Raw genomic sequence first — 26,018 nt, 5'->3', positions numbered from 1 at the left:
CCATGAAGTTACAGATTGTGCTGGAGTACAATTCCGCTGCTGCTGATGGCCCACAGAGCCTCATGGATGTTGAGTTGCTAGATCTGTTCAAAGTTTATCCCACTTAGTACAGTGGCGATGCCACACCGCACGACGGAGAGTCTCTTCAATGTGAAGATGGAATTTTATCTCACAAGGACGTTTTTAAAAACATGCCCAGGCAGCAGCTTCTGCAGTGGCTGAATGGAGCTCCCTGAGCCTCTGCTGAATTTTGCCAGAGGCCAGTCTTCAATAATGTGAGTCATTGATTGGGGTCCACCACAATCTGGGCTCCCTGCAATGTGCCACTTGTGCTGATTTGCTGCACAAAGGTCTTGGCCAGTGTGTAAGGGTTGAAGGATGCCCAGTGTTGGTGTGGCAGGTTGAAGCAGGGAGAGCAGGCTGTGGGATCTGTGATGAGGAAGTGGTTTTTAATGGTTGTGTGTTGGTTCCATTCCTGCTGCCACAGAAAGATACAAGGCACATACATTCAGAGCAGCCTTAACTCAGGAACTGGATTTCTTTTTCTTCCTAATAAATTGCCTTGAATTGTGAATTTACAGCGCAAAATAAGAAAATCTTATTAATAAATAAAAAACTCCAACAGCTAAAAGGGTGACACTGCCCATTCCACCCCATTGGTCCAAAACCCCTCAAAATTACTGCCCACCCCTCCAATGCCCCCCAATCGAGTCCCACTCCTCCCTAGGGAGTATTGAGGAGCAAAGAGACCTAAGGGTACAAGTCCATAGATCCCTGAAGGTGGCAGCACAGGTAGATAGTGTGGTGAAGAAGGCATATGGAATCAAAATCAGAAAAATGCTAGAAAATCTCAGCAGGTCTGATAGCATCTGTGGGGAGAGAATAGAACCAATGTTTCGAGTTTAGAGGACCCTTTGTCAGAGCAGACATGTAGATTGTAAGGAACTTTTCCCTATCGCTAGTATCTAAGACCAGAGGGCACAGGTTTAAGGTGAGGAGTAAGTGATTTAGAGAGGATCTGAAGAAAAGCTTTTCCACCCAGAGGGTGGTGGAAATATGGAACGTGCTGTTTGAGAGGCTGGTGGAGGCAGGAACTCTCAAAACATTTAAGAAACATCTGGACGAGCACTTAAATCGTCAAGGCATAGCAGGCTATGGACCAAGTGCTGGTAAATTGGATTAGTAAAGATTGGTATTTGATGGCCAGCATAGACATGGTGGGCCGAAGGGCCTGTTTCTATGCTGTATGACTCCAAGAACACCCCCCCCAATTTACCCCATCCTTCCGAGAGCCCCCAATTTACCACCTCATCTCTCCAAGAGCCTTCAACCTACCTCCCCCCGCCTCCAATAACCCACAACTTGCCCCTCCATGCCTCGACCTCCACCACCACTCCACGATGCCCACAGCCTCCTCCCATCCTCCACCATCTCCCCCCTAACACCCAATTGGTTCTAAACCAGACATTTCACATCTGATTTTTCAAGCGAGAACGCGCTGAGTTGACCTTTGAATAGTTTTGTGCTTTTCTGGTGGCCTTTTCAAAAGAATCAGAACCATGAAGCTGCTTGAGAGTCAGAGGCAACTCTGTGAAACTGACCTGACAGGCTAACTTCATTAAAAATCCAACCTGAAGGCTCGGATTCTTTCTAAAGTCAGTTCTTCACTCTGCGGCTCTGCCTCTGGCTGTTCAGAGACAACGAGAAATTCCATTTGGAGCAAAGAGCCTGGGCCCACCCTAGCCCTTAGGGCCTGAGTTGACACTGTCTAAATGTATTATCTCCAAATTTGCAGAGGATACAAAGTTGGGTGGGTGAGTTGTGAGGAGGTTGCAGGGAAGCTTCAGCGTGATTTGGACAGGCTGAGTGAGTGGGCGTATGCATGGTAGATGCAGTATAATGTAGATAAATGTAAGGTTATCTACTTTGGTAGCAATAATAGGAAGGCAGATTATTATTTGAATGGGTGTAAATTGAGAGAGCTTGGAGTCCTCGTGCATAAGTCACTGAAAGTAAGCACGCAGGTGCAGAAGGTGGCAAAGAAAGCAAATGGCTTGTTGACTTTCATAGCAAGAGAATTTGAGTATAGGAATAGGGATGTTTTACTGCAATTGCATAGGGCGTTGGTGAGGCCACACCTGGAATATTGTCTGCAGTTTTGATGTCCTTATTTGAGGAAGAATTTTCTTGCTAGAGAGGCAGTACAGTGAAGGTTTCCCAGGCTGATACCTGGGATGGTAAGTCTGTCATATGAGGAGAAACTAAACCGATTAGGATTAAATTCACTGGAGTTTAGAAGATTGAGAGAGGTTCTGATAGAAACTTATAAAATTTTAAGAAGGTTAGACAGGGTGGATTCAGAAAGAATGTTCCTGATGGTGGGAGAGTCCAGAATTAGGGGTCATAGTTTGAAGATAAGGGGTAAACATTTTAGAACTGAGGTGAGGAGAAATTTCTTCACCCAGAGGGTGGTGAATGCATGGAATTCACTCCCACAGAATGTAGTTGAGGCACAAACATTGTCTGATTTCAAGAAGAAATTAGCTCTTGGGGGAAGGCACGGTAGCACAGTGGTTAGCGCTGCTGCTTCACAGCTCCAGGGACCTGGGTTCAATTCCCGGCTTCGGTCACTGTCTGTGTGGAGTTTGCACATTCTCCTCGTGTCTGCGTGGGTTTCCTCCGGGTGCTCCGGTTTCCTCCCACAGTCCAAAGATGTGCGGGTTAGGTTGATTGGCCATGCTAAAATTGCCCCTTAGTGTCCTGAGATGCGTAGGTTAGAGGGATTAGCGTATAAATGTAAAGGGATATGGGAGTAGGGCCTGGGTGGGATTGTGGTCGGTGCAGACTCGATGGGCCAAATGGCCTCTTTCGGCACTGTAGGGTTTCTATGATTTCTAAGGCAGGATCAGGAAATTGAATTTGATGAGCAGCCATGATCAAAATGAACAGCAGAATAGGTTTGAAGGGCCGAATGGCCTACTCCTGCTTCTAGTTTCTATATTTCTCTCCTGGACCCTGGTGTTTGGCATCATCTGCATTTCCCTTCTCCTGGATCCTAGTGTTTCCCAAGCCTGAGAATGAACAGAAGCACATTTGCTAAGGCCAGATGGTGACTGAGACACAGGGTGATGTTTGGATGACTCACAACTAACTGTTTTCTGTTTACAAGTCTAAGACACATACACTGCCACAGTGAGAGTGCAGGAAGTGTTCAATGCACATTCAAACATCTCATCCAACATGAAAAGATGGCAATTTGATTATTTTGATAAGGCTTGCTGCTCTAATTATTTACTCTGTAGATTGGACAGACTCTCCACCCCTTACCCCCACCCTGATAAATGTGTAGAAGGGATGGGCCAGGGTTAGATTGTTGATGTTTATTCCTTCCTGCGGGTGCTTTATGAGCTACCCAGAAGGACTACACAAAGCTGTCCCAACCTGGAACATTGAGCTGCAAAGGATAGACTGATCAGAAATCACCCGGTGGGGTATATTTATCAGCTAGATTAGGCAATGTGGCAGGGTTGGGGGTAGGGGATGGAGAGTCTGTCCAATCTAGAGTAGAAAATGAGGGCAGCAAACCTTATCAAAAGATTGAATGATTTCAATGACTTCACAAGCAAGAGCAAAAATGGACACACACATATTATCATTCTGCTCTGCAATTTTGAAGCTGCAGAACAAATGTGAGGGCTTCATTATCACCCCAAAAATTGGACAAGTTTATCTCAGTTGAATGGTGAGGGATCTTCCAGGTTGTATTGCCTGCCAACTCCTTGTATTCTGTTTACCCGGAAAGAAATGGGTCCGAATTGTTCACTGTAGAATGTCAGTCATGGATGCTGGGAGGTCCCAGAGGTGGAAGTTATTGCAGACTGCAATATATATATTACAAACAACAGAGGTCCCAGCACTGATCCCTGTGGAACACCACTAGTAAGAAGTCTCACAACACCAGGTTAAAGTCCAACAGGTTTATTTGGTAGCAAATACCATAAGCTTTCGGAGCACAGCTCCTTCGTCAGATGGAGTGGATATCTGTTCTCAAACAGGGCACAGACACAGAAATCAAATTACAGAATACTGATTAGAATGCAAATCTCTACAGCCAGCCAGGTCTTAAATGTACAGACAATGTGGGTGGAGGGAGCATTCAACACAGGTTAACCTGTGTTCCAAATGTGTATAGATCCTATCCCTAAGAATCTTCTCCAACAATTTCCCTATCACTGACATCAAGCTCACTGGCCTATAATTACCTGGGTTATCCTTGCTACCCATCTGAAATAACGGGACAACATTAGTTATCCTCCAATTCTCTGGGATCTCATCTGTGGCCAATGAAGAAACAAAGATTTCAATCAGAGGCCCAGCAATTTCCTCTCTTGTCTCTCTTTGTAATCTGGGATAGATGCCATCTGGCCCTGCGGATTTGTCTACCTTAATTAATACACCTAATGCTTCCTCCTTCATAATGGTGACTTGCTCTAGACAGTTTTCCTACCCCTCCAAGATAGCATCAATCAACATGCCCCTCTTCTTTGTGAATACCGATGCCAAGTACTCATTAAGGATCTCACCCATTTCTTTTGGTTCTACGCATAATTTCCCTCCTTTGTCATTGAGTGGACCAACTTTTTCTCTAGCTACCCTCTTGTTCCTAATATATGTATAAAATGCTTTGGGACTCTCTTTAATCCTGCCTGCCAAGGACATTTTGTGACTTCTTTTTGCCCTCCTAATTCCCTGTTTGAGTTATTTTCTACTTTTCTACCTGTATTCTTCAAGTGCTTCATCTGTTTTTAGTTGTCTAGACCTTATGTATGCATCCTTTTTCTTTTTGACTAGACTCACAAACTCCTGGTCACCCACGGTTCCTGAATCCCTCCTTTCCTGTCCTTCCTTTTCACAGGCACATGCCTGTCCTGCACTCCGATCAACTAAAAGACTCCCACATGCCAGATGTGGATTTACCCTCAAACAGCCTCTCCCAAACAACAGTGTCCAAATCCTGCCTAATCCGGGTTGTAGTTAGCCTTTCCCCAATTTAGCACCTTAACGCTAGGATGACACTCGCCCTTTTCCATGAGTATCCGAAAGCTTACGGATTTGTGGTCACTGTTCGCCACATGTTCCCCCACTGTAACTTTGATGACCTGGCTGGGCTCATTCCCTAGTACCAGGTCCAGTATGGCCCTCTCTCTAGTCAGAATATCTGCATATTGTTCCAAACCCCTTCCTGGATATACTGAACAAATTCCTCACCATCTGGGACCCCCAGCCCACTCAGGTATATCTGAGGTAGCCTCACTTTGCCAGGGAGCCCAGTACGGCCATCGATAGGACTTTGACCTGAAGTGTAGCTCTCTCACAGACACACCCTGCCGCTACTGCGAAAGTCACAACAGCTTTTAACATCTACATAGACTTCCAGCTGGCACTGGACAGATTTTGTGCTCAACCAGACTTTGATTCACTGATGCACTGAGCAGTTGACAAAAGCAGAGCAAGAGTTTGAGCAGGTGGCAGAAACCTCATTGTGCAGCCTCTCATTAACTTGTCACCACTGAGGCCGGGAATAAAGATTCAATTGCATACACAAATAGGAAAGTTTACATTCCATCACTGGGTCATCATAGAATCCCTACAGTGGCCCATTGAGTCTGCACTGACCACAATCCTGCCCAGGCCCTATTCCTGTAACCCCACATATTTATCCTGCTAATCCACTGACACTCGGGTCAATTTAGCATGGCCAATCAACCTAACCCGCACATCTTTGGAGTGTGGGGGGAAACCGGAGCACCCGGAGGAAACGCACGCTGATACAGGGAGAATGTGCAAACTCCACGCAGATAGTGACCTGAGGTCGGAATTGAACCTGGATCCCTGGGGCAGCAGTGGCACAGCACTGTGCCACCGTGCCACCCCAATAATATTCGGATTAATACTGAATGCTTTATTAACCGTGCTCTCAATCTGTCCTCAATAATTTTTACATGTATACACCCAGCTTATGCACCCACTTTCCAATTGGACTCTTTATTTTATATTGTCTCTTTGTATTCTTCCTACTCAAACGAGTTGCTTCCCAATTCCTTGCATTAAGTGGAATCTGCCATTTGCCTGTCCATTCTATCTATCTCCTTCAGAAGTTCCACACTATCCTCATAGTTCACAGTGCTTTCAAATTTTGAAATTGTGTCCTGCACACAACGTTTATCAATTCCTTTCGGAAGTCCATGTACACCACATTGGCATCATTATTCTAGAACATAGAACATAGAAAAGCTACAGCACAAACAGGCCCTTCGGCCCACAAGTTGCGCCGAACATGTCCCTACCTACTAGGCTTACCTATAACCCTCTATCTTACTAACTTCTATGAACTTATCCAACAGTCTCTTAAAAGACCCTATCGAATCCGCCTCCACCACTACCGGCAGCCGATTCCACACACCCACCACCCTCTGAGTGAAAAACGTACCCCTAACATCTCCTCTGTACCTACACCCCAGCACCCTAAACCTGTGACCTCTTGTGGCAACCATTTCAGCCCTGGGTAAAAGCCTCTGAGAACTCACTCTATCAATACCCCTCAACATCTTATGCACCTCTATCAGGTCACCTCTCATCCTTCGCCTCTCCGAGAGGAAAAGACCTAGCTCTCTCAACGTATCCTCATAAGGCATGCCACCCAATCCAGGCAACATCCTTGTAAATCTCCTCTGCACCTTTTCTATGGCTTCCACATCCTTTCTGTAATGAGGCGACCAGAACTGGGCACAGTACTCCAGGTGGGGTCTGACCAGGGTCCTATACAGCTGCAGCATTATCTCCCGATTTCTAAACTCAATTCCTCTATTGATAAAGGCCAGTATTCCATACGCCTTCCAGAGGTTCTCATCAACCTCTGCACAAACCTCCCGCATGCTAGTTAAACATCATTTATCCTTAATTAATCTGTGCTGCTTTTATTGAATTAACCTGTATCTCCCAAGTAGGTGTTCATTTGGGCCTGACATCATTTCTCGAAGCTATCCACCACGAGATTAAACTGACTGACCTGCGGCTGCTGGGCTCACCCTTAAAGACGTTTTTGGAACTTGTGCAAATCTTCACTCCTAGAATATCACCCCCGAGTTGAAAGAAGGTTGGAAAATTATGGTCCGTGCCTCCATAATTTTCATTCTCACCTCTCCCGCTATACATGGATACATCTTATGCACTTTAAGTACAGATAGCCTATCCAATATATCCTCCTTTTCAATTTTAAAACCCTAAATTTTTGAATTCCCTCTTCTTTCACCATGGCTTGGGCAGTACTTTCTCCCTTTGATTAAGACTAATGCTATCCTAATAATATTTGTGCCCAGATCCTGGCCATTGGATCAACAGCAAAAATCAATTATCCAATAGAAATGGAAAAAAATCCCAATTATATCAGATTGCAGTGAGGCTGATCTTTACACACTCCATTCATCATTTCCCTCGGTGCTTATGGAGTGTCACACCTTCTAACGAATTTAGATGTTTTCCACGTAGTATATGCAATCTGAGATATAGATCATCTCGTACTTAAGGAGGTGGACTGAGAAATAGTGGATGCATTGGTGGTCATCTTCCAAAATTCTGTAGACTCTGGAACAGTTCCTATGGATTGGAAGGTAACCAATGTAACCCCACTATTTAAAAAGAGAGGTAGAGAGAAAACAGGGAATTATAGACCAGTCAGCCTGACGTAAGTAGTGGGGAAATGGCTGGAGTCTATTGCCATAGATTTTACAGCAAAGCACTTGGAAAACAATGGCAGCATCAGACAGAGGGTCAGCATGGATTTACAAAAGGGAAATCAGAGAGTGGTTAGCCTGTGGAATTCGCCACCACAGAAGGTAGTTGAGGCCAAGACATTGTATGTTTTCAAGAAGGCATTAGGTATAGCTCTTGGGGTGTAAGGAATCAAAGGATATGGAGGAAAGAGAGAATAGGTTTCTGAGTTGGATGATCAGTCATGATCATAGTGAAAGGCAGAACAGTCTCAAAGGGCTGAATGGCCTCCTCCTGTTCCTATTTTCTATGTCTCTATCAGCTTCAAATTCTTGATTGATCCAACAAACTCTGTACAGGGGCTCCCGCTCCCTACAGCACCTATATTTAAATATGAAATTAGTGAATCATACAATCATAGAATCCCTACAGTGCCGAAGAAGGCCATTCGGCCCATCGAGTCTGCACCGACCACAATCCCACCCAGGCCCTATTCCCATAACCCCACATATTTATCCTGCTAATCCCCTGACACTAGGGTCAATTTAGCATGGCCAATCAACCTAACCCGCACATCTTTGGACCATGGGAGGAAACCGGAGCACCCGGAGGAAACCCACGCAGACACAGGGAGAATGTGCAAAAGACAGTGACACACAGGCAGTGACACGAGGCCGAAATCGAACCCAGGTCCCTGGCACTGTGAGGCAGCAGTGCTAAGCACTGTGTCACTGTGCCATCTTTATTTTCACCACATTAAACAGAGGTAATGACCAGACCTTTCATTATCTCTCCTAAGGTAAGCTATCATGTCTACTAGTCCATTAAAGAGAGACATTCAGTTGTTTGGTGCAGAATGATATCACACAATCCAGGAAGATCACAAGTTTAATTCTTGCTCTGTGATTAATTTACAGGTCTCAGTCAGGCATATTATTATTGGCCTCCGTATCCCTGAGTTACAGAACATTGCAAGAGTTTTAACGACACCAGGTTAAAGTCCAACAGGTTTATTTGGTAGCAAATACCATTAGCTTTCGGAGCGCTGCTCCTTCGTCAGATGGAGTGGAAATCTGCTAATGGTATTTGCTACCAAATAAACCAGTTGGACTTTAACCTGGTGTTGTTAAAACTCTTACAGTGTTTACCCCAGTCCAACGCTGGCATCTCCACATCATTACAGAACATTAACACAGGCATAGATTTCCAGATCTGCTTTCTGCTCAGGCAGTCCTGTTGTAAAAGTGAAGTTTCGATTGTAAGTGAGGACAAGACAGGTCTGGCTGTTATGCTTCCAACACCAGATTAACGTCCAACAGGTTTATTTGGTAGCAAAAGCCACAAGCTTTCGGAGCGCTGCTCCTTCATCAGGTAAGTGGGAGCTCTGTTCACAAACAGGGCATATAAAGACACAAACTCAATTTACAAAATAATGGTTGGAATGCGAATACTTACAGGTAATCAAGTCTTAAAGGTACAGACAATGAGTGGAGAGAGCGTTAAGCACAGTTTAAAGAGATGTGTATTGTCTCCAGACTGGTGTTGTGAGACTTCTTACTGTGTTTACCCCAGTCCAACGCCGGCATCTCCACATTGTGATGCTTCCCACAGTGCAATAGCCTACTGGCAGCCGCACTGTAGGCACAACACTGAAGGATGGCCAGCAACCATGGAACTGTACCCTCGTGTGAGCCAATATCTTCAAGGGCACAGGGGGTGGGATTGTTTTTTAAGAAATGAGCACAAACAATAATGATACATGATGCATATTTCATCTTCAGTGCCTGGCCAGTCATCCTGGTGGAATGAATTCTCTTCCCCCACTGGGCTACCTCCCAATTTTCACTCCAATGATTTTATCTCATTTGATGGTTTTATATTGTTGCAGCAATGCAGTTTGCCTGAAGCCAGAGTGATTTGGCTTCAGCTTCAACCTATCACAAAACCATAAAAATCAATTACATCTTTTATTGTTATTTATCTTGTCAAATAAAGATCAGATCCCGTGTGAAAACAGGCAGCATGAGCCCTTTCCCTGTTATCTGCTGTGAAGATTGCTTTCAGTCCGTGGACAGACCGCTCTCCCCGCACTGCATTCAGTGAATGGAAATGTGTCGTGACCCTTGACAGTTAATCAATGCTCCCAAAACGCTGTCACCTCTGGTAAGAAAAATTGATTCAAATTGTTGCAGTGGGAAACTGTGCCAGCGAGTACGGAGACCGATACATGGAGGATGCTTTTGCCTGAGGTACATTATGTGAGATTTCAATAATTACATCAATAATTCCTAAATTATTTTAAATTATCAGCTCTTCACCTTCTGAGAAAGCATTACAGAAGCGATGAACACTTAGGCACAACTGGTACTGTTAACTTCCCACTGCAAATGGGTCAATTTCCTTTAAAAAATAAAGGGTGGGTTTATCTCAAGCATACCCTAGTGATAGAGAGAATGGCAGTGTATATTGTACAGTATGCAGTGTCCCAGATACTGCACAGAGTAAATCGAGGGCGCAGAATGGCTCCTGGAGTTACAGGAACTGTCCGTTACATGTACAGATGTTGTCGGGCCAATTGTGTACTGGTTAATTTGGTGCCACTCTTTCCCACATGAGATCCATATTTAATACACTGTTGTACAACACACAGCTTCACATTACACTGTGATTGTGGGGTACATACTCACAAAGGGCGTCATGTTGGCTTTCAAACAATTCATTCAAAAATTAGCACAACTTACATTCAGCAGGCTGTAATTCACTATCGCCCACTTAAAGCTCTATCACAGAAAGTGAATTTGTAATCTCCCAACCTGCAGCTGCATTGCTGCAAAGTCTCTCTCAATTTGAGATGTTATTAGAGTTTCTGAATTGAATTACTGTCTGAGCGTCAAACATTTTCTATTGAATTAGTATCTGCTAAAATATTCAGCATGAAAAGTCTCATAAAACTTCCCAGTGTCTCTGGAAGCTCTTTTAACTTCCTCGCCTAACACCACGCATGTGGTATTATTCCATTGAGGGAATTCACTCTCATAAATTCATCAGTAAGGCAATAACTGAAATGTGCAGAGTGGAAGCGCTGGAATGTGAATCTTAATCCATTTCCATTATCCCTGTTATCACTTCATTGGCGGATTCAGAATTTTAAATGTGCTGTTCTTCATGATTAAAAAAAATCAGAATAGAACTCTGAAAGTCAGAGCTCAGTGTGTGAGATGATGACGAGTGCTGATTATATCCCCCCACCCCGTCCCCCAGGCACAAGTTGACAGATCAACAATTATGTTGCAATGTGCTTGTCTATACTGCTAGCTCATTTTCATGCACATACCATTAATTTCATCACACTGGTTGCACTGAATCTGCATTCCATTTCTTAATAGACAATCTGATCAAAATCTCCACAGCTTTACATTGCCAATTACTGGGAAGAGTGTGTGTGCGTGAAAGATTTACTGCATAATGTTTCAGTTTTCTTGTGAAAAACGATAGAATATTTGTCCGTTCCTCCTTGACTTTTACAATAACCATCAGTCCAATACCCAGCAATGAATGTGACAATCGAGGAATCCTCCCCTGACCCCACCTCACACCCTCCCCCGAAAGGACTCCAGCTCATTGTAGCTGCACTGCCCCCTGCTGTTCCTGTCAACTGTTCATTATCTGGAGGCGAACTGACCCTGATCCACTGTCCCCATTTACATCTGAGGAATGGAAAACTGTCTGATTTTTGCTGCTATTGACTGAAGGTCAGCTAAGTCAGCTAAAACAAGGAATCACGCATGATTCCACCCGCAGCTGTACACATCCAGTAGACTTCCCCCCGGGAAATAAGCAAACAAGAGCATAACAGTGAACATTGCTCCGATTAATTTCCTAATCTTCACCCTAAACATCGAGCATTATCATGCGACTCTGGAACAAAGAATCACAGAGTCCCGACAGTGCAGAAGGAGGCTATTCGGCCCATCAAGTCGTGGGCTGTATAGTGAGGGTCTGGGTCTCGGACAGTGAGGGTCTCGGACTCGGAAAGGGTGAGTCCGGGTCTCGGACAGTGAGGGTCCGGGTCTCGGACAGTGAGGGTCTCGGACTCGGAAAGGGTGAGTCCGGGTCTCGGACAGTGAGGATCCGGGTCTCAGACAGTAAGGGTCTGAGTCTCGGACACTGGGGGTCTGAGTCTCGGACAGTGAGGGTCCGGGTCTTGGACAGTGAGGGTCTGAGTCTCGGACACTGGGGGTCCGGGTCTCAGACAGTGAGGGTCTGAGTCTCGGACACTGGCGGTCTGAGTCTCGGACAGTGAGGGTCTGAGTCTCGGACACTGGCGGTCTGAGTCTCAGACAGTGAGAGTCTCAGTCTCGGACAGTGAGGGTTCGGGTATCGGGCAGTGAGGGTCTTGGTCTCGGACAGTGAGGGTTCGGATCTCAGACTGGGACGGTCCGGGTCTCAGACTGTGAGGGTCCGGGTCTCGGGCAGTGAGGGTCTGGGCCTTGGATAGTGAGGGTCCGGGTCTCGGACTGTGAGGGTCCGGGTCTCGGACAGTGAGGGTCTTGGTCTCGGACAGTGAGGGTCCGGGTCTCGGACTGTGAGGGTCTGGGTCTCGGACAGTGACAGTCCGCACCTCGGACAGTGAGGATCCGCATCTCGGACAGTGGGGGTCCACGTCTCGGACAGTGAGGGTCTGGGTCTCGGACAGTGAGGGTCTGGATCTCGGACGGTGAGGATCCGGGTCTCGGATAGTGAGGGTCTCAGTCTCGGACAGTGAGGGTCCACGTCTCGGACAGTGAGGGTCTCGGTCTCAGGCAGGGAGGGTCCGGGTCTCGGACAGTGAGGGTCTGAGTCTCGGACAGTGAGGGTCCGGGTCTCGGATAGTGAGGGTCTCAGTCTCGGACAGTGAGGGTCCGGGTCTCGGACAGTGAGGGTCCACGTCTCGGACAGTGAGGGTCCGGGTCTCGGACAGTGAGGATCCAGGTCTCGGACAGTGAGGGTCCGGGTCTCGGACAGTGAGGGTCTGGGTCTCGGACAGTGAGGGTCCGGGTCTCGGACAGTGAGGGTCCGGGTCTCGGACAGTGAGGGTCCGGGTCTCGGACAGTGAGGGTCCGGGTCTCGGACAGTGAGGGTCCGGGTCTCGGACAGTGAGGGTCTCGGTCTCGGACAGTGAGGGTCTCGGTCTCGGACAGTGAGGGTCTCGGTCTCGGACAGTGAGGGTCTCGGTCTCGGACAGTGAGGGTCTCGGTCTCGGACAGTGAGGGTCTCGGTCTCGGACAGTGAGGGTCTGAATCTCGGACAGTGAGGGTCCGGGTCTCGGACAGTGAGGATCCAGGTCTCGGACAGTGAGGGTCCGCATCTCGGACAGTGAGGGTCCGGGTCTCGGACAGTGAGGGTCTCGGTCTCGGACAGTGAGGGTCTCGGTCTCGGACAGTGAGGGTCTGAATCTCGGACAGTGAGGGTCTGGATCTCGGACAGTGAGGGTCTGGGTCTCGGACAGTGAGGGTCTGGGTCTCGGACAGTGAGGGTCCGCATCTCGGACAGTGAGGGTCCGGGTCTCGGACAGTGAGGGTCCGCGTCTCAGACAGTGAGGGTCTCGGTCTCGGACAGTGAGGGTCTGGGTCTCGGACAGTGAGGGTCCGCGTCTCAGACAGTGAGGGTCCGGATGCCGGACAGTGAGGGTCCGGGTCTCGGACAGTTAGGGTCTGGGTTTTCGGACAGTTAGGGTCCGGGTCTCAGACTGTGAGTGTCCGGATCTCGGACACTGGGGGTCCCGGTCTTGGATAGTGAGGGTCCAGGTCTCAGACAGTGAATGTCTCGGGCTCGGACAGTGTGGGTCTCAGTCTCGGACAGCAATGGTCCGAGTCTCGGATTGTGAGGGTCTCGGTCTCGGACAGTGAGGGTCTCGGTCTCGGAAAGGGTGAGTCCGGGTCTCGGACATTGAGGGTCCGGGTCTCGTACAGAGTGTCCTGGTCACAGATAGTGAGGGTCCGGGTCTCGGACACTGGGGGTCTGAGTCTCGGACAGTGAGGGTCTCAGTCTCGGTCAGTGAGGGTCTGAGTCTCGGACAGTGAGAGTCCACGTCTCGGCAGTGAGGGTCCGGGTCTCGGACAGTGGGGGTCCGGGTCTCGGACAGTGAGGGTCCGGGTCTCGGACAGTGAGTGTCTGGGTCACGGACAGTGAGTGTCTGGGTCTCGGACAGTGAGTGTCTGGGTCTCGGACAGTGAGGGTCCGGGTCTCGGACAGTGAGTGTCTGGGTCTCGGACAGTGAGGGTCCGGGTCTCGGACAGTGAGTGTCTGGGTCTCGGACAGTGAGTGTCTGGATCTCGGACAGTGAACGTGTGGGACTCGGACAGTGAGGGTCCGGGTTTCGGACAGTGGGGGTCCGGGTCTCAGACAGTGAGTGTCTCGGTCTCGGACAGTGAGTGTCTGGGTCTCGGACAGTGAGCGTCCGGGTCTCGGACAGTGAGTGTCTGGGTCTCGGACAGTGAGTGTCTGGATCTCGGACAGTGAACGTGTGGGACTCGGACAGTGAGGGTCCGGGTCTCGGACAGTGAGGGTCCGGGTCTCGGACAGTGAGGGTCCGGGTATCGGACAGTGAGGGCCCGGGTCTCGGACTGTGAGGGTCCGGGGGTCGGAGAGTGAGGGTCTGGGACTCGGACAGTGAGGGTCTGAGTCTAGGACAGTGAGGGTCCGCATCTCGGACGGTGAGGGCCCGGGTCTCGGACAGTGAGGGTCCGGGTCTCGGACAGTGAGGGTCCGGGTCTCGGACAGTGAGGGTCCGGGTCTCGGACAGTGAGGGTCCTGGTCTCGGACAGTGAGGGTCCGGGTCTCGGACAGTGAGGGTCCGGGTCTCGGGACAGTGAAGTTCCGCGTCTCGGACAGTGAGGGTCCGGGTCTCGGACAGTGAGGGTCCGGGTCTCGGACAGTGAGGGTCCGGGTCTCGGACAGTGAGGGTCCGGGTCTCGGACAGTGATGGTCCGGGTCTCGGACAGTGAGGGTCCGGGTCTCGGACAGTGAGGGTCCGGGTCTCGGACAGTGAGGGTCCGGGTCTCGGACAGTGAGGGTCCGGGTCTCGGACAGTGAGGGTCCGGGTCTCGGACAGTGAGGGTCCGGGTCTCGGACAGTGAGGGTCCCGGTCTCGGACAGTGAGGGTCCGGGTCTCGGACAGTGAGGTTCCGCGTCTCAGACAGTGAGGGTCTGCGTCTCGGACAGTGAGGGTCCGGGTGTCGGACAGTGAGGTTCCGCGTCTCAGACAGTTAGGGTCCACGTCTCGGACAGTGAGGGTCCGCGTCTCGGACAGTGAGGGTCCGGGTCTCGGACAGTGAGGGTCCGGGTCTCGGACAGTGAGGGTCCCGGTCTCGGACAGTGAGGGCCCGGGTCTCGGACAGTGAGGGTCCGGGTCTCGGACAGTGAGGGTCCGGGTCTCGGACAGTGAGGTTCCGCGTCTCAGACAGTGAGGGTCTGCGTCTCGGACAGTGAGGGTCCGGGTGTCAGACAGTGAGGTTCCGCGTCTCAGACAGTTAGGGTCCGCGTCTCGGACAGTGAGGGTCCGCGTCTCGGACAGTGAGGGTCCGGGTGTCGGACAGTGAGGGTCCGGGTGTCGGACAGTGAGGGTCCGGGTCCCAGACAGTGTGGGTCCGGGTCTCGGACAGTGAGGGCCCGGGCCTCAGACTGTGAGTGTCCGGATCACGGACACTGGGGGTCTGAGTCTCGGACAATGAGGGTCCCGGTCTTGGACAGTGAGGGTCCGGGTCTCGGAAAGTGAGGGTCCGGGTCTCGGAAAGTGAGGGTCCGTGTCTCGGACAGTGAGGGTCTCGGTCTCGGACAGTGAGGGTCTGAGTCTCGGACAGTGACAGTCCGCACCTCGGACAGTGAGGGTCCGCATCTCGGACAGTGAGGGTCCGGGTCTCGGACAGTGAGGATCCGGGTCTCGGACAGTGAGGGTCTGGGTCTCGGACAGTGAGGATCCGGGTCTCGGACAGTGAGGGTCTGAGTCTCGGACAGTGAGGGTCTGAGTCTCGGACAGTGAGGGTCCAGGTCTCGGACAGTGAGGGTCCGGGTCTCGGACAGTGAGGGTCTCGGTCTCGGACAGTGAGGGTCTGAGTCTCGGACAGTGACAGTCCGCACCTCGGACAGTGAGGGTCCGTGTCTCGGACAGTGAGGGTCCAGGTCTCGGACAGTGAGGGTCCGGACCGGACAGTGAGGATCCGGGTCTCGGACAGTGAGGGTCCAGGTCTCGGACAGTGAGGGTCCAGGTCTCGGACAGTGAGGGTCCGGGTCTCGGACAGTGAGGATCCGGGTCTCGGACAGTGAGGGTCTGAGTCTCGGACAGTGAGGGTCTGAGTCTCGGACAGTGAGGGTCCAGGTCTCGGACAGTGAGGGTCCGGGTCTCGGACAGTGAGGGTCTCGGTCTCGGACAGTGAGGGTCTCGGTCTCGGACAGTGAGGGTCTGGGTCTCGGACAGTGAGGATCCGGGTCTCGGACAGTGAGGGTCTCGGTCTCGGATAGTGAGGGTCTCGGTCTCGGACAGTGAGGGTCTGGGTCTCGGACAGTGAGGATCCGGGTCTCGGATAGTGAGGGTCTCGGTCTCGGACAGTGAGGGTCTCGGTCTCGGACAGTGAGGGTCTGGGTCTCGGACAGTGAGGATCCGGGTCTCGGATAGTGAGGGTCTCGGTCTCGGACAGTGAGGGTCTGGATCTCGGACAGTGAGGATCGTGGTCTCAGACAGTGAGGGTCTCGGTCTCGGACAGTGAGGGTCTCGGTCTTGGACAGTGAGGGTCTCGGTCTCGGACAGTGAGGGTCTCGGTCTCGGACAGTGAGGGTCTCGGTCTCGGACAGTGAGGGTCTGAGTCTCCGACAGTGAGGGTCCGGGTCTCGGACTGTGAGGGTCTGGGTCTCGGACAGTGAGGGTCTGGGTCTCGGACAGTGAGGGTCTGGGTCTCGGACCGTGAGGGTCTGGGTCTCGGACAGTGAGGGTCTGGGTCTCGGACAGTGAGGGTCTGGGTCTCGGACAGTGAGGGTCCGGATCCCGGACAGTGAGGGTCCGGATCCCGGACAGTGAGGGTCCGGGTCTCGGACAGTGAGGGTCCGGGCCTCAGACTGTGAGTGTCCGGATCTCGGACACTGGGGGTCTGAGTCTCGGACAATGAGGGTCCCGGTCTTGGATAGTGAGGCTCCAGGTCTCGGACAGTGAATGTGTTGGTCTCGGACAGTGTGGGTCACAGTCTCGGACAGTGAGGGTCCGGGTCTTGGACAGTGAGGGTCCGGGTCTCAGACAGCAATGGTCCGGGTCTCGGACAGTGAGGGTCCGTGTCTCGGACAGTGAACGTGTGGGACTCGGACAGTGAGTGTCACGGTTTCGGACAGTGAGGGTCCAGGTCTCAGATAGTGAAGGTCCTGGTCTCGGACAGTGAGGGACGCGGTTTCGGACAGTGAGGATCGTGGTCTCGGACAGTGAGGGTTGCGGTCTCGGACAGTGAGGGTCTGGGTCTCGGACTCTAAGGGTCCGGGTCTCGGACAGTGAGGGTCTGGGACTCGGACAGTGAGAGTCCCGGTCTTGGACAGTGAGGGTCAGGGTCTCGGACAGTGAGTATCCAGGTCTTAGACAGTGATGCTCCGGGTCTCAGACAGTGAGGATCCAGGTCTCAGACAGTGAGGGTCCGCATCTCGGACAGTGAGGGTCCGGGTCTCGGACTGTGAGGGTCAAAAAGAAAAAAGAGGCATACATGAGGTGCAGGCAGCTAAAAACAGATGGAGCACTGGAGGAATACAGAGAAAGTAGAAAAGAACTCAAACAGGGACTGAGAAGGGCAAAAAGGGGTCGCGAAATGTCCTTGGCAGACAGGATTAAGGAGAATCCTCAGGCATTTTATACATACGTTAGGAACAAGAGGGTTGTTAGGGAAAGAATCGGACCTCTCAGGGACAAAGGAGGGGAATTATGCTTAAAACCAAAGGAAGTAGGTGAGATCCTAAACGAATACTTTGCATCAGTATTCACAAAGGAGAGGGACATGTTGACTGGTAGTGTCTTCGAGAAATGTGTTGAGTTAAGGCTCCGAAAGCTTGTGGCTTTTTCTACCAAATAAACCTGTTGGACTTTAACCTGGTGTTGTTAAACTTCTTGCTGTATAAACTAGTGAGCAGAGAAAAGAAAGAGAAACAGCGAAGGAGAAAGAAGAAAGAAAGTGAAAGGGAAAAGAGAAAAGATCTTGTGTTGGGCCCCACACCTCGGCAGGGTGGGTGGGTGTAATTAGGTAAAGGGCCAGGGCATGCCCACCAATCGGGGGCGGGGGGGTTCTGTGGGAGCATCCGGGCTCCTGGGGCTATCGGGTATCGACTCACCCGGCTCCATCTGCAGTGTCCCAATATATGCTATAAATGGTTGCTAGGTCTTATAGAACCTAGCAGTGAACCCATGTAGCGTGCATCTCATCTTTTCTAGCTTAATGGTATCTGCCACCTCCTTCACCCACTGTGAATGGGGGTGCACCTGATTTCCACCTAAACAGGATTAGTCGTCTTGCCAGGAGTGTAGTGAAAGCTACAAAATCCCCGACTCATTTGCTGTTGCAAAAAGCCACATCAAGAGGTTCAATATTGTTGTGCCTGCCGCACAGTCTGTTTCAACCTTATCCGGTGGACAAAGAACTGTGAGTAGACATCTTGTTAGTACAACCAATATTTATTTAAGACATACAATCAATAATCACCCTCCCAACCAACAATAAGTTATCTTACAGAAAATACTAAAGTTCAAGTCCAATACAAGACCTTGACTTAACTTTGTGAGACTGGCGAGTACCCAGGCAGATATTGGCCTTTATCTGTGCGCTGGTCTCTGTCGTCCTCTCCGGAGTCTGGTCCTTTGGTCTGGTCTGGCACTCTGGCTCTGGCCTTCCTTCCTTCTCGGGTGTGGTGGCTCTCCTCGTGCTGGTCGTTGCTGGCGATGGTCACCGTTGTTGTCGCTCGTTCATGGGGTCAGAGAGAGAGAGAGAGAGCTTCTGTTGTGCAGAAGCTTTTATCCATCCCTGGTTTCGTGTCCTTTTGGGCGGTCTCCTGATTCTTGTCAATCAATTGATCAGGGCTTGATTACCCTGATCGATAAGAGTCCAATCAGGTGCTGCCACACCGATCTCTGGGTGTGTCCCCAACGGTCATGCCTGTAGATGCTGGAGGCACATGGGTCACATGCCTCCCTCCTAAATAAGGGGTTAAGGTAAACAAGTATGTTTGACCAGAAAGTGTCCATTGTCTTTGGGATTACCTATTTCCTGTTTATTCACTCATCTGAGTTGCAGCTTGTTTATCTCTGTCTTTTAAACTGCAGCCTGTCGTTTTAGTTCTTGCCCAATTGTCCCAGAGTGCTTTACAAATCGCCATTTTAGATGGCCCGTTTGGCCACAATAGCAATGGCAAATAACAGGGGGGAGAGGGGGCATCCTTGCCTCGTGTCCCGGGACAAAGGGCAAAAAGCTGAATGCACATTGTTTGTCCGGACCGAGGCTTTGTGATATTAGACTTTTGGAGGAGAATTGGCGCAGCTGATGAGCTAGGAGCTTGCTTGCCTTGTCCCCATGCTCATAGTGTGTATACTTAGATTTGAACAGCATCTCTTCCGCTTAACATGAGGACAAGGTCTCAAACTCCGGCTGTAGTAGTAAACGTTCCTTATATACCTCTGGGGACGGGCCAGCAGCATACGCAGCATCAACTTGGGCGATACGCCCCAGCAATTCCAATAACCTCCTACCTCTCTGCTTCGCCTCGTGCACTGAATAAGATATGATTAAATAAATAATCATTAAATAAGCCTTCAATATCTCCCATAAGGTATTTGCCGAGACTCCCGGAGCATCATTAAACTCGAAGAAATCATCGACCTGGGTTAACAGAAATCTAACAAATTCATCATCAGAGAGCAGACAAGTATTGAATTGCCAACGTGTACGGGGGCCCATGCTCCTCCCCACTACCAAGTCCATTGTCAAGGAAGCATGGTCCGAGATTACAATGGTAGGAACATGACTGCACAGCCGGGAGCAACTTATTATCGACCAAATAGTGATCTATACGTGCATACGTTCGGTGGACAGGTGAAAAGAAAGAATATTCCCTGCTAGTTGGGTTAAGAAACCTCCATGGGTCCGACACTGCATTTTCCGTGAGAAATGAATTCATAATTTCTGCCGACTTGGAAGATACAGCGGTCCTGGGGGAGGAGCGGTCCTGGGGGAGGAGCGGTCCTGGGGGAGGAGTATTCTGGGGGAGCAGTGGTCCTGGGGGAGGAGCGGACCTGGGGGAGGAGCGGTCCTGGGGGAGGAGCGGTCCTGGGGGAGGAGCGGTCCTGGGGGAGGAGTATTCTGGGGGAGCAGTGGTCCTGGGGGAGGAGCGGACCTGGGGGAGGAGCGGTCCTGGGGGAGGAGCGGTCCTGGGGGAGGAGCGGTCCTGGGGGAGGAGCGGTCCTGGGGGAGGAGCGGTCCTGGGGGAGGAGCGGTCCTGGGGGAGCAGCGGTCCTGGGGGAGGAGTATTCCTGGGGGAGGAGCAGTCCTGGGGGAGGAGTATTCCTGGGGGAGCAGCGGTCCTGGGGGAGGAGTGGTCCTGGGGGAGGAGCGGTCCTGGGGGAGGTGTATTCCTGGGGGAGGAGCAGTCCTGGGGGAGGAGCGATCCTGGGGGAGGAGCGGTCCTGGGGGAGGAGTGGTCCTGGGGGAGGAGTATTCCTGGGGGAGGAGCGGTCCTGGGGGAGGCGTATTCCTGGGGGAGGAGCAGTTCTGGGGGAGGAGCGATCCTGGGGGAGGAGCGGTCCTGGGGGAGGAGCGGTCCTGGGGGAGGAGCGGTCCTGGGGGAGGAGCGGTCCTGGGGGAGGAGCGGTCCTGGGGGAGCAGCGGTCCTGGGGGAGGAGCGGTCCTGGGGAGGAGCGGTCCTGGGGGAGGAGTGGTCCTGGGGGAGGAGCGGTCCTGGGGGATCATAGAATCATAGAATCATAGAAACCCTACAGTGCAGAAGGAGGCCATTCGGCCCATCGAGTCTGCACCGACCACAATCCCACCCAGGCCCTACCCCCACATATTTACCGCTAATCCCTCTAACCGACACATCTCAGGACTCTAAGGGACAATTTTTAACCTGGCCAATCAACCTAACCCGCACATCTTTGGACTGTGGGAGGAAACCAGAGCACCCGGAGGAAACCCACGCAGACACGAGGAGAATGTGCAAACTCCACACAGACAGTGACCCGAGCCGGGAATCGAACCCGGGACCCTGGAGCTGTGAAGCAGCAGTGCTAACCACTATGCTACCGTGCCGCCCATGGGGGAGGAGCGGTCCGGGGCAGGATTCAACCAACAGTTGAAATCTCCGTCCAGTATCAACCGATGTGAATTCAAATCTGGAAGTAGTGCAAACAATGCCCGGAAAAAGTTTTCCGGTCCCAGTTTGGGGCATACACATTGGCGAACACCAGGGGCGTCCAATATAATTTACCTGTGATAATGACGTATCAGCCATTTGAGTCAGAAATGACATTGGCTACTACCGAGGGTAAGGACTTGTGGCTGAGGATTGCCGCCGCCCCCCCATGCCTTGGTGTGAAAAGCTGAGTGAAAGCATTGACCCTCCCATCCTCTACAGAGCCTAAAACAGTCCACTGGCCTGAGGTGGGTCTCTTGGAGGAACGCAATTTGGGTACCCAGTTGTCGAAGGTGTTGAAATATCTTACCGCGCTTAACCGGACGTTCTCTGACATTCCAGCTAGTGAATCGGATCATTCCGAGGTCAGAGCATAAGGGCCTCCTAGCCAGCATTCCACATTCCTAACAGTAGCCTGGTATTCCCCCTCACTGGGGAGTCTCCCCTCAACTGCTGACATCGGCAGACGCCACACGCCAGGCTGCCCCCCCCCCCCCCCCCACCCTCCCCACTGGCCACGGGGAACCAACCACAAGAAAGAGAGGGCGCGCTTGAAAGAGGCCAACCCACACCCACAGAGAAAAAAAGATATAGCAAAGAAGACAGAAGAACAGCCACACAGCCCAAAGCCGCAAACACAGCATCCCCCCCTCCCCCCTGCATGCACCCTCCCACACAGGGCGCCTGTGCCTCCAACACCTCCTTATCGTGGCACCTTCACAGCAAGGGACACGATCTTCACCTCCATTCCCATCGTGGTCACAGGTGCTATAACCTGAAAAGGTCTGTAGAAATATCAAACACTTAACCTAACAGTCGCAAAACCCGTTACCCTTTCCTGGCCGACAATTCGATCTGGGTATAGCATGCAGGTTCATAAAAAACAAATATCAGTTTACACCCGACGTGTGGTCACCCGATTTAAAAGTCTGCTCCACAAATTTCATCGTTGCCGGTGGATCCGTGAACTTGTGCTCAGTTCCATTGTTGAGAGTAATCCTCAAGCAGGCTGGAAAGCGAAGTCCAAACCTGACCCCAGGACAGTCACGCAGAAGTTGTTTGAGATCAGTGAAGGCCGCCCTTCTCCTTGCCACCACCGGGCTAAAATCTGGAAATATCAATAGCCTATTTTCCTGCTACCTCAGAGTGGTTGCCTTGGTGCTTGCCACAGGATTCTGTCACGTGCTGAGGTGTAATGTACTCGTGCAATAATGGGCCAAGGAACTTTTCCCGGTCTGGGCTTTGCTGGTAACACTCTGTGTGCGCGATCCAGAAGCGGCTCATCCTCAAGTTCCAGCACATTCTTCAATAGCCGGGCGACGAAGTGTGTGATATTTGTGCCTTCAATTTCCTCTGGAAGGCCTATCAGATGGATGTTATTTTGTCTTTGGCGTCCTTCCATCTCACCGGTTAAGTCCTTAGGGACTTAACCTCTGATGTCAAATGAGCAACTTGGCTCTCCAGCTTGGAGATAGTGTTTCCCTAAATGCCTCCGAGTCCTCGAGCTCCTTCAAGCGGTTCTCATGGGCAACGGTGACACCTTGGAGAGATTCTCTCAACTTGTCTATCTTGGCCTGCAATTCAGTGGCCCACTGGTCCAACTTACTGTCCAATCTTTGCATGGCCTCCATAATAGCTTCCCTTGTCCTTTCGCTCAGCATGCTCTGTTCACGGATCCCTCCAGGAGAGCGTGCTGGGGACCCCCCTCTGCCCCTGTGGTCCCACTCTTTGATTTTGGTTTGCCTTCTGCCATTTTGCCAGTGCCAGCGCCTGTGGACTTAACTATTTCCTCCAGCCTCGAGCGCTATTTCCTGGTCCATGTATCAAGCTGTCTCGCTGTTCGATCTACCAGAGTTCTTGCATGGATTGCTTTTCACCTTACTTCACCCATAACTGGTTGAACAGAAGCAGCAAAGGGTTCCCAGCCAAGCTGCAAGTTGCAACTTCTCCCTCACTTTAATTCACCCTTGGTTGAGTGAAAAAAGGAACAGCGCAGCGTCCCCAGGTTGATCTGACAGTTGCAGTTTTCATGACACAGGAGTTCTTCCCTGGGCTGCCCCCCACCCCAAACCAATTCACACTTGACTGAGTGAAAAAACTAGAAGACGATTCCAGGCTGAACTGCAAGTCCCAACATACCCTTCATAGAGCTCTAGCTGGAAAAAAAACAATCCAAAAGTAGAAATAGCAGCTTGCAATTTGCAGCAGGACTTCAGTGGCTCCTGCTTCCCACTTTAATTCACCCTTTCTTGGGTGAAAAAAGAACAGAGAGTTTGCAGACAGAGCTGAGATCCGCATCCCCTCCCCCCTGAGCACACACAGTAAATTGCATCCGGCGGGAAGGAATCTAAAAATAACCCTTTCCAGCTAGACTTTTGAAGTTCTCTCTTTGCAACTGCATTCCAGGTATGTTTAAAGCTTGCTTGATGCACATTAACCTCTCTCCAGACCTCAACAAATAGCCAGATTTCAAGAAGGATCTTGCCACCTGTGAATCATGCTTCCTCTCACACCAGCGCCATCTTTGATTCCCCAAGAATTTTTTAAAAATCATGTTCTCTGCCACTTGTCGCTCTCAGCATTGCTGAGTTGTCTGTAGAAGTCCTTTTATGGTGACTTAAATGGGGTTTGTTTATTTTTACTCTGGGATGTTTTATGACCCTGCATTATTCAGAGGAAGACTGGTGGCAGGTCATGTGTTTTTGGACATTTCTTTTGCTTTCTTAGTGAATTCAAGGTTTCATTTTCTGCTTTGGGGCTGGCTGTAGTTTAGTTGTTAGAAGGGAAATCAAGCTGAAAAGAAATGTCTCTCTCTCTCTCGCTGGATAAGTGCTTTGAAAATAGATCCGACGTATGAAGCTCCGAGAGAAATGATTATTTTGGAGGAGTTCAAAAATTCACTTCCTGATGTAGTGAGAACTCATGCGGATGAACAGAGGGTTAAAACTGTGAGGTTAGCAACAGAAATGGCGGATGATTATGAATTAGTTCATAAATCAAAGTTTGGTTTCCAACATCAGTTTCAGCCTGTGAGGAGTCGGAACTGGGGGAAAGAGAAATCCTCAGGTGGTAAAGGTAAAGGAGATCTTTTAGAAGATAACAAAGACAGTGGACCTCAAGTTAAAAAGGAAATATAGAAGGGTGGAAGAGAAATGAAAAGCCTCAGATGTTTTCACTGAAATAAATTAGGCCATGCAAAGTCACAGTGTTGGTGGTTTAAGAAAAGTACTGGGAAGACTGACAGGGTAAAATAGGATAAGCCAGTGGGGTTTGTTAAAGTGGTAACAGAAAGCCCAATTGAAGCAAAGGAGGTGCAAAAGAATGTACAGCTTGATCAGGTATTGATTGATAAGAAGGTGACAGATCTCTTTAAAGAATTTACTTGTGTGGGGAAAGTTGGACATCCCGGACATTCTCTCTTCCGCCTTCTTCCGTCAGGAAAAAGATACAAAAGTCTGAGGTCACGTACCAACTGACTCAAGAACAGCTTCTTCCCTGCTGCCATCAGACTTTTGAATGGACCTACCTTGCATTAAGTTGATCTTTCTCTACACCCTAGCTATGACGGTAACACTACATTCTGCACTCTCTCCTTTCCTTCTCTATGAACAGTACGCTTTGTCTGTATAGCGCGCAAGAAACAAATACTTTTCACTATGTTAACACATGTGACAATAATAAATCAAATCAAAGTTTACTCGTGTACCAGGAGGAGTAGGTAAAGAAGTTAAAATTTTAAGTGATATGGGAGCAAGTCAATTTTTGATGGTAAGAGATGAGGAGTTATGTAGTTTGGAAGGAGTATTATCAGATAAGGTAGTAATATGTGGAATTCAGGGTGAGAAGAGTAGTGTTCCATTATATAAGGTGGGATTGGAGAGTCCAGTGAAGAGTGATGAAGTGCTGGTAGGAGTGATAGAGAAATTATCTTGTCCAGGAATACAGGTTATCTTGGGTAATAATATAGCTGGATCACAGGTGGGAGTGTTGCCTATTGTGGTTGAAAAGCCAGTGGAAAATCAAACAACTGAGTTGTTGAAGGATGCATATCCTGGGATTTTCCTGATTGTGTAGTAACAAGGTCACAAAGTCACAGGTTAAGATAAGAGGAGAAATCAAAGAGTGAAGATAAGAAAGTTGAAGTTCAATTATCAGAAATTATTTTTGATCAGATGGTTGGAAAAGAACAAGAACAGGTGGAGGATGAGGTGGATATTTTTAATTCAGGACAATTGGCAGAGTTACAACAGAAAGATATAGAAATGAAACAGTTGTATTAGAAAGCATACATGGAAGCGGAATCTGAGTGTAAACCTGAATGTTATTATCTTAAAAATGATGTCTTAATGAGAAAGTGGAGACCTTTACATATTCAGATGGATGAAAAGTGGGCAGAAGTTCATCAAATGGAATTGCCAGTAGGGTATAGAAAGGAGGTGGTGTGAGTAGCACATGAGGTACCAGTAGGAGGTCATTTGGGGATAAGGAAAACTAAATCTAAAATTCAAAAATATTTTTATTGGCCTGGACTGCATAAAGATGTGGTTAAATTTTGCCGGTCATGTCACACGTGTCACATTGTTCCCAGGAGCAGGCTGAGGGTAAGAGAGTGGGTTTGCTGACTGTAATTAATTATTTATTTTTTCAGTTAATTTTGGGTTTAAAATCGGAGGTTTTTTTCAAAACCGGAAGTCAGGCCAGGAGTGGCCAGGGGAAGTTTTTGGAGGGTTTAAAAAGGGCTTACCTTGGAGGTTCAGCTTCATTGTTCCCAGGAGCAGGCTGAGGGTAAGAGAGTGGGTTTGCTGACTGTAATTAATTATTTATTTTTTCAGTTAATTTTGGGTTTA

The sequence above is a fragment of the Mustelus asterias genome, chromosome 22 (genome assembly GCF_964213995.1).
Source record: "Mustelus asterias chromosome 22, sMusAst1.hap1.1, whole genome shotgun sequence".
Classification (NCBI taxonomy): Eukaryota; Metazoa; Chordata; class Chondrichthyes; order Carcharhiniformes; family Triakidae; genus Mustelus; species Mustelus asterias.
The sequence above is the reverse complement of the archived record's forward strand: the minus strand, read 5'-3'. Positions refer to the sequence as shown.